The 8426-nt window shown below is 39.3% G+C and overlaps 1 pseudogene; it reads left to right on the top strand.

Annotated features, from left to right (window-relative positions):
* Positions 1–4685: 4685 nt before the first annotated feature.
* LOC110286341 (kinesin-like protein KIF18B pseudogene) lies at positions 4686–7324 on the top strand (annotated as a pseudogene).
* Positions 7325–8426: the final 1102 nt, after the last annotated feature.

Below are 8426 nucleotides of genomic sequence, written 5' to 3'. Positions count from 1 at the left end.
ACAATGTTAATAAAGGAAAGTACTTTTCAGTCATTTAAAAATAATATAAACAAATATTTTTGCAAAGTTTCTGTCTCAAGTCATAATGTGTTTCATAAGATCTTAATAAATGTTGTATAAAATCAAAAAAATACAATTAAGAAACAGCTGAGTATTCCACACCATCTTGATTCTTTGTAAGACTGTTATGCTTAATACTCTAATAACTACTATGGTAAGAGTGGCTATTTTATACTATTTAGTATGTTTCTCAATTTTATGACCCTTTTCATCTTGAGATACTTAATAATATCTCATCAAATGTTAATATTCTGAAACTGTATTCTGATATAGTTTCAAATTTGCTATGAACTCTAGATAAATTTTTTGCCACCTGAATAAATCTTGGCTATATTTAAGTTTTGTAGGTCTTCTGGTTTGTGTGTGTGTGTTGAAATTTATTGTAGTATTCCACGATATTACTACCTTTTTAACACCACTAATAGTAATCTAAAGCACTAGCATCAACAGAAGCATCCAAGTGAAGAAATCCTTCTACACATATGTATACTGGAAATTATAGATTAATAGCATTTCTGTTTTGTAGGAATATGTTCATGGATATACAGCCATTCAATAATATACTCATAAATATGTTTGTAAGAAGGAATATGAATAAAATATTTAAAGGAAATGATAGGAAATATTTAAAGGCAATGATTTAATGAAGCTAACCACCCAAACCAGAGTTTATTGATGAACTGATTGGAGAAGTACAGTCATTCTTTTCAAAAGATGTTTTCCAGCAGACAACAGAAACAGTTTTTGCTCTCATAAACAGAAAAAGATTGTGGGGGTTGGAAAATGAATCATAATTATGAGAATAAGCAAGTGCCAAAATATGCTAGGTGACAGGACCTAAAAAGTCGGCTGTGGCCCTTATGCTTTTTGCCATTATCATTGCTTCTAACCATAATTGTTCCTGAATTTATTGAGTGTTAGCAGTTCTATATCATATTAATAATCACATCTAATCATTTGACCTATATCAAATCATGCTTAGTGCCTGCTTATCTATACAGTAACATAGAAGTCCTAAAGTATTCTGGTGAAAATTTCCTCTTATTTATTTATTTTTTAACCTTTGTATATGAGTATACTGTACAGATGGTGTGAGCCACCATGTGGTTGCTGGGAATCGAACTCGGGGCCTCTGGAAAAGCAATCAGTGCTCTTAACCTCTGAGCCATCTCTCCAGTCCCCAAATTTCCTCTTATAATTTCATGGGATCACTACTATGAGTGATGATTGAAGGTTGCCTTCCCTAAACACTAGTTAGTATTTTAAAGATACATATAATTAATCGCAAATTTATTCAGGCATTATTCTTATAGCAGGAAATCAACAATTTTAAGGAACAACTGTGACATTTATCACATTTGCAGCACCTACTTCTTATTTAAAGATTCCATTACTCATGAAAAAAGAACATTTACCATTAAGCACTGTATTCACCATATCCCCCTTTCCCTGGGAAATACTCTGTGTTCTCAGTGTCTATGGATTTATCTATTCCCAACTTTCATTAAAATTTATTGGTATAAAACGTTAATTTTCTCCATGCTTTTTACACCATGATTTTTTGTTTTGTTTTGTTTTTGTTTTGTTTTGTTTTGTTTTGTTTTGTTTTGTAGCTGGTGTCAGTACTTAACTTACTCACATAGTAAATAATATTCCAATGTATGGAGAACTTAATTTTTAATTATTCCTCCAGTGAAAATTTGGAATTTTTCTTTTTTTTATTGTCAACAGTATTGCTAGTAACATGTATTTACACATATTTTAGTACATTTGTTTAATTTTCTGACATATATCAGGGAGAGGGATAGATAAAATATACAATGTGTAAATTCAGAAAACAGCTGTTTTAACTCAAGCTGAAGATACATTAAGCTAAAGTCAAATTCCTTCAAAATTATCCGGTATTAAATTTTCACCAATTCCCTTAGAGTTTTAACTATTTATAATATTACACATAAATGGTTTTTGCTTCTTTAAAATCATTGTATAATTTTCACAAATTTGTCTCAATAACTTAAGTCTTCTTAAACTACAAAATCATAAATAATCAGTGTCCCACAATAAATGTTTTTCAACATTGGTTGCATATTTAATTCACCTGGGCTGACTTTTTGGATAAATAGATACCTACAAAATGGGGAAAATACAAACTCTGAACCTGTCAAGGTAGTGTTATATATGACATATAAAGACTGAAGCATCTTATTATTAAAACCTAAATATATATGTATATATATTTAAAATAGGCAAAAAATTATCAGAAACTTTTTTCTTTTTCTTCTTTTAAAAACCTTTTAATTGATTCTTTGTGACTTTCACACCATGCACCCCAATTATACTCATTTTCCCTTCCCTTCATTATCTGCCCTCCACCCTTACAACCTCCACCCCTTAGAAGAAAACAACAATAAAGAAAATTTAAAAATCTCACAGTGGAATCTGAGGTGTGTAGTGTTGTGTCACACACTACACCCTTTTACCCAAACAGCTTCACTTTCAAATGTCATCAGTCTGTTTCCAGGCCTCTAACTTCTGCTATATTCATTAATACTGGATCTTTACCATGAGTCCTACCTGATATCTTGTTGTTACCCTATGTCAAGGGGATCCTGCAGCTTTGGTTCTTTAGGACCAGCTCCTTCATGTGCTCCAGCAGTTCATAGATGGAATGAAGGCAGGCCAACTCAAAAATCTGGATCTGGGCTTGGATAGTAGTTGAGTTTGTCAGCCCCAAAATTCTTCCCCATCCATGCCACCAAGCTCAGTTCTCCCACTTTGCCCAGGTGAGGAGTGAGGCAAACTCTCCTGTCTGCTGCAGCAAGCAAAGGGTAGGACAGCCTTCCTGCACCCACAATAATACATGTCTGGTTAGGGGTAGGGCCAGCAATTCCCTGATGAGGGGTGAGCCCAGCTCATAGCTCTCAGACGTTAACAAGGCCTCAAGCATCAGCATAGGCTAGGGATGTTCACATGGTCTTTGTGGGTAATATGGGCTGAAGACATTAACATAGAATCCTGCTGTAGTAGGGACACAGACCTACTCAGAGAGGACTTTGTGTGAAGCTGTGAAGGTGAATCTTGGAAAGCATTGGAGACTGCATGTTTATGATGCCAGAACAGAACCTCCTAAGGAAAGTTGCAGCATGGATGTAGTCCAAAAGAGAGAAGAATGCTGTAGTCAATAAAACTGAAAGGAGTTGTAGATCTGAAAAGCCCTCTGATATCAGGCATAGAGATGTAGAGTTTGGAGTTTACCCAGCTTCTTTCCAATCTTACTTTTTGGCATAATCTCCTCACTATGCTGTCTTTCCTCCCTTTTGGAATAGTAATGTACATCCTGTGCCAATGTATGTTGGAAGTATGTGAATTTTTTATTAATTTTGATTTTACAGGGGATTATATTAAAGGGATTACCACCTTATTCTTCTGATATTTTAACAGTGATGAGATTATGAAAAACCATGGGGATATTTGAATTTGGTCTAAATGTATTTTGCATTATAACATGGCTATCAGTCTGTGGGGGCCAGGGAGTAAAATGTAGTCCTCTGAATAAAAACAACACCCCAAAGCTCATATATTTGAATGCTTTAGCACCACATTTGAAAGGATTAAAAGGATTAAGATGTATAGGTTTGTTGGAGAAAATGTGTCACTTGGGGTAGGCTTTGGACTTTTAAAAGCACATTGTAAACCCTAGAATCTCTCACTCCCTGCCTATGGATCAGAACATAGAATTTTCAGCTACTGCTCCAGCAGCATGCTTGTTGCCATGCTTTATGCCACGATGGTAATGGACCAAGCCTCTGATATTGTAAGCAAGCCTACAATAGCATGCTTTCTTTCATAAGAGTTAGTTTTCATGGTCATGGTGTCTCTGTATAGCAATCAAACACTGAATAAAAGAATGGACTGTGGGTATCTCCCATAACTCAAGTCTTCAACACTTGTTCTCTAGCCTGTGATATTGTTGGGATTAGAAGATAGGGAGTTTTCGGAGGGGAAACCAGGAAAGGGGATAATATTTGAAATGTAAGTAAAGAAAATTAAAAAAAGAAAAAATCTAATAAAAAGAAGAAGGAATCGTTAAACTATGAAGGTTAATGAAATGAATTTGTATCATTGATTGGTTATACTGCAAGGGAAAATAGATCACTGTCTCCTACTCTTACTCTTGCTTTGCTTTCCTACCACTATAAGCTAAGTAATATTCATTGGCACATGTTTTCCACTATGATGCTTCTCCATAGGCACAAAGGTTAAACAGCCAACTGATCATGAACTAAAATCTCTATAATTCTGAGCCCAATTAAGCTTTTCATCACTTCAAATTGGTTATCTAAAGTATTTTGTTACAGTAGCTATAATTTCTCACACTATGAAAGAGAAACACAGGAAAAAGAAAATTTAAACTATTGAAATAATTTCATCATAATTTTGAATGTGGATGATGTGTAAGGTCAATAGGACTGATATGAAAGGAAAAGCAACAGAGATCTTTATTTCAAAAAATTTTACTGAAGCATACACTGGTCATTCAGTAAGAAAGGAATACAAAGAGAATAAAGCATGGTATTTGCACTTTTAAAATTAGAATATGGCCACACTGGAAGAAGGTCAATTCGATGGAAGAGAATTGCAGGAAACTCTGTCCTTTGTCTGCGGGATACTTGAGACAAGAAACACCACCAGGATTGACCAACAAAAGGTGCTGCCATGGTAATGACTGTGGAAGACAGAATGTTCTATGGGTGAGGCTCCAGAACACTAAGGAGCTAGAGAGTCAGTGGTGGCCCTAGATTCAGGTGTAGATGAGCAGATGCTGGTGTTTGATCCCAAGGAGAGTGATGGGGGTATTTCCTGGCCTAAAATAGAGTGGCTCCCACAATGGCCCCAAGAAGGGAAAAGGCCTGACATTTGTCATTGGTGAAGTAGCCACTGAACAGGGTATGTTACAGCACACAATATAGAGCATTCTTGACAGCTTTCTCCAAGGTTACAACTGCTCAATGTTTGCCTCTGGAGTCACTGGGGCTGGGAAGACACACACTATGCTGGGAATAAAGGGAGAGACTGGCATCATGTACCTGACCGCCATTGAACTGTATAGGCATCTTGAAGCCTGCCAGGAAGAAAAACAATTTGAGGTGCTCATCAGTTACCTGGAGGTGTATAGTGAGCAGATCCATGACCTCCTGGAGCCAAATGGACCATATACACACAATTCGTGAGGACCTTGCTAAAGGTGTTGTGGTGCCAGGACTTTCTACCAGCCAGCTTCAGCTGAGCAGCTACAGAAGATGCTGGTCAGATGAAACTGCAGACACACACAGCGCCACAGGGATGTCAATGCCACATCTTCCCACACTCGTGCCATTTTTCATATCTTTGTGAAGCAGCAGAACTAGGTTCCAGGACTGACCCAAGCTCTTAAAGTAGCCAAGATGAGACTGATTGACTTGACTGGCTCATAGCCCTCATCTAGTCCCCACAACAAAGGAGAGCAGCTGCAGGAGGGTGCCAACATCAACAGCTCTCTTTTAGCACTCATTGATATCCTCAATGCGACCAATGCAAGGGGCCACAAGTCTCATGTGCCCTACTGAGACAGCAGACTGACCCGTCTGCTAAAGGTCTCCACTGGGAGCAAGTGCTGCACTGTGATGGTTGGGGCCATCAATCTTTCCAGCCTGAATTATGAGGATACTTACAACTTCCTCAAATAGGCTAATTGTGCCAAGGAGATCAGACTCATGCTGAAGAGCAACGTGATTAGCCATTATATCACTATCTGCCAGCAGCTCCAGACTGAGGTGGTTACCCTAAATGAGGCTAGAGCTCAGGCACACAACAGTGCTTCCCACAGGCCACCACGCTGAGCATACCACAATGCCTAGCTCCCCATTTCAGCCTGGACGTTCCAGCTAGTCCTATACCCCAGAATTCCATCCAAAGTATGGAATTCTTCAAGAGGAGAGCCTGGGAACAGATGCCCAGGGACAGGGGATTGCGGAAGAAAATTATTCAGAATAGGAACAGTCCCCCCAGGACAAGCAGTTTCCAACCCAGATGCTAGAACTGAACATGCCAGGGTCCCCTAATCCAATTTTGCAGACGAAGCCAACCATTAACCAACACTCACTACAGAATCTGGAACTAGACTATTCTAAGCAGTTGGGCCTCTGGGTGCCTCTCCTGGCCCAGCAATAGGTGGCCTACCTTCTGACTCCTGACATGGTCAAAGAATTTGAAACCCTGCAGCAGTTAGTGCATGAAGAAAGCACTAAGCACAGGGCTGAGACCCCCAGGTCTGCAGGTCTGGCAAGGGGGGATCCTTTAGTTCAGGAGCTGTGTTCAGAGTCTAAGTCTTCAGAGTACTGTGATCCTATGACCATGACAAAGCAACTAAATGGTCTCAAACACACTCTGCAGATCCCACTCGCTCCTGATCACAGATCAGATAAGACATCCCAAAAGCCCACTAAGGAGAAGAAGACAAGGAAACTGAATCCCTTAGAGAGCTAGGCAGCCCACCAAGCTCCAAATCTGCCAGTGCCAGTCTTTCCTCCACTGCCTGAGGAGGGGCTCTCTAACTAAGGCCCATCATTTGAGTTGAGAACTCCCAAATAAAACATGAGCTTCTTCCCCTTCCACCTCCTCCAGAGTCTGCCCAGCTACAGTCATTAAAAGCTGGGTACCTCTGGTCCTTTCTACCTTACAGAACAGTTCCACTCCTCTGGCCCTTTTCATTTGTGACCTCAACACCACCTTCAATATCTCTGAGGAGTGCCCCTCCAAACCCTGATTCCATGAACTTATTGATTGTGAGAAAGTCCCCCTGGAGCTGGACAACACAGACCAGGCCTTTGTTCCTAGTGTACCTGTCCTCGTTCACCACGAAGTGCCCCAAGCCTTATCTTCCTACAACTACTGCAGCAAGAAGAGGCACTGTGAGATCCTCAGTCTCCAGAAGCTGCAGCAGCAGTGTTTGCCTCCCCAGTAGCTCCTTGAAGAGGCCAACCAGACCTTTTACAGTCCCAGAACCACGTTGAGCCCCCATTGCCTTAGTGACTGGAAGACTCATAAGGGACTGATTGGAGTGACAGTGCTGTTAACTGGGTGTTCTGATCACAAGGGACATCTGGTGCCCACGCTTGTTCTGATCATGATCTGCCAACACCTCAAGGCTGTCAGCCTTCACTTGTCCTTGGAGCTGCCAAAACCAAGAGTCCCTGGCCTGCCTTCCTCACATTGGTGCAATTAACACTACAATGCCTCTTCTCTGTAATGCCCTCCCCAGCCACTCATCTATTTGCTTTCTTTATTAATCTCCATCATCTTGTTAATATTGGTATATATGTGTATATATATATATATATATATATATATATATTCATTTGTGAGTGTTAAACGTGTGGCTATATTAAAGGATCCTGTAATGCTTTCTCATTCCCAAGCCTTCCACACAAGCAGGGAACACTTGGGCTCTGTTCTTTACCCCTCAATTTCATGTCTGAAGATGGAGCTCTGCACAGTGATGGCCTCTGTACAGTGAAGGTGGATGAGGACAAGGTGGGGTTGATGACAAGTATCAGCTTAGCTTTCCTGGTATTTAAGACATGTATCTTCAGTCCTGCACCCATAGCCTGAGGTGGGAATACCTCACCACTTGATGATAGAAGGCTTGTGATTCACTCATTAAACACGACATATGTCCTGATGTAAGGAGAGAGAGGACAGAACCTTAGGAATAAGTGATCATTAGTTATGTCAGCATTTAGGCATCATTCTCATTCTAGGTTTCTCCATATTCGCATCTGTGTAGGTGTATGTCTGTAGATCTATAGATCATAGATGTTTCCATTGTAATAATAAATCATCTCCATCTCTGGTGAAAGGAAAGTAAAATTATGAGTAAATGATAGGACCAAACTTGTGAAGTTTAAAGAAAAACTTAATGAAGAACAATGTGACTTTCATGTCTCCTCTCTTTGCCATTTGGTAGCCTGTATGGCAATAAATACACATGTGCTTAATGTTTTCTTAGTGAGTAAATAGATGAAAACCAAGTAGAAGGTATAGTAGAATTTAGCAAGGGAGAAATTAGTCCTTGATGCAGTAGTCGGGTAATGATTCATTAAGGAAGAACAATCACAAAGGGGGAAAAAAATCAAGTTACTTTTTATGGGTATTTCAAACAGTAAATAAGGCAATTGAGATACAAATATGTATGCAGAAAATATGTGTATTAAGTATTTTTGTTTTGGCAAAAAGAAATTCCTGACTAAAAGTATGTAAGGAAGGAGGAGTTTATTTCAACTCACAGTTTAAGAAGAGATGCTGTCTGTAACAGCAGGAAAATTTGG

The sequence above is a fragment of the Mus caroli genome, unplaced genomic scaffold, assembly GCF_978045245.1.
Source record: "Mus caroli unplaced genomic scaffold, Mus_caroli_1 scaffold_5, whole genome shotgun sequence".
Classification (NCBI taxonomy): Eukaryota; Metazoa; Chordata; class Mammalia; order Rodentia; family Muridae; genus Mus; species Mus caroli.
This window is presented reverse-complemented; position numbering and strand designations above follow the sequence as displayed.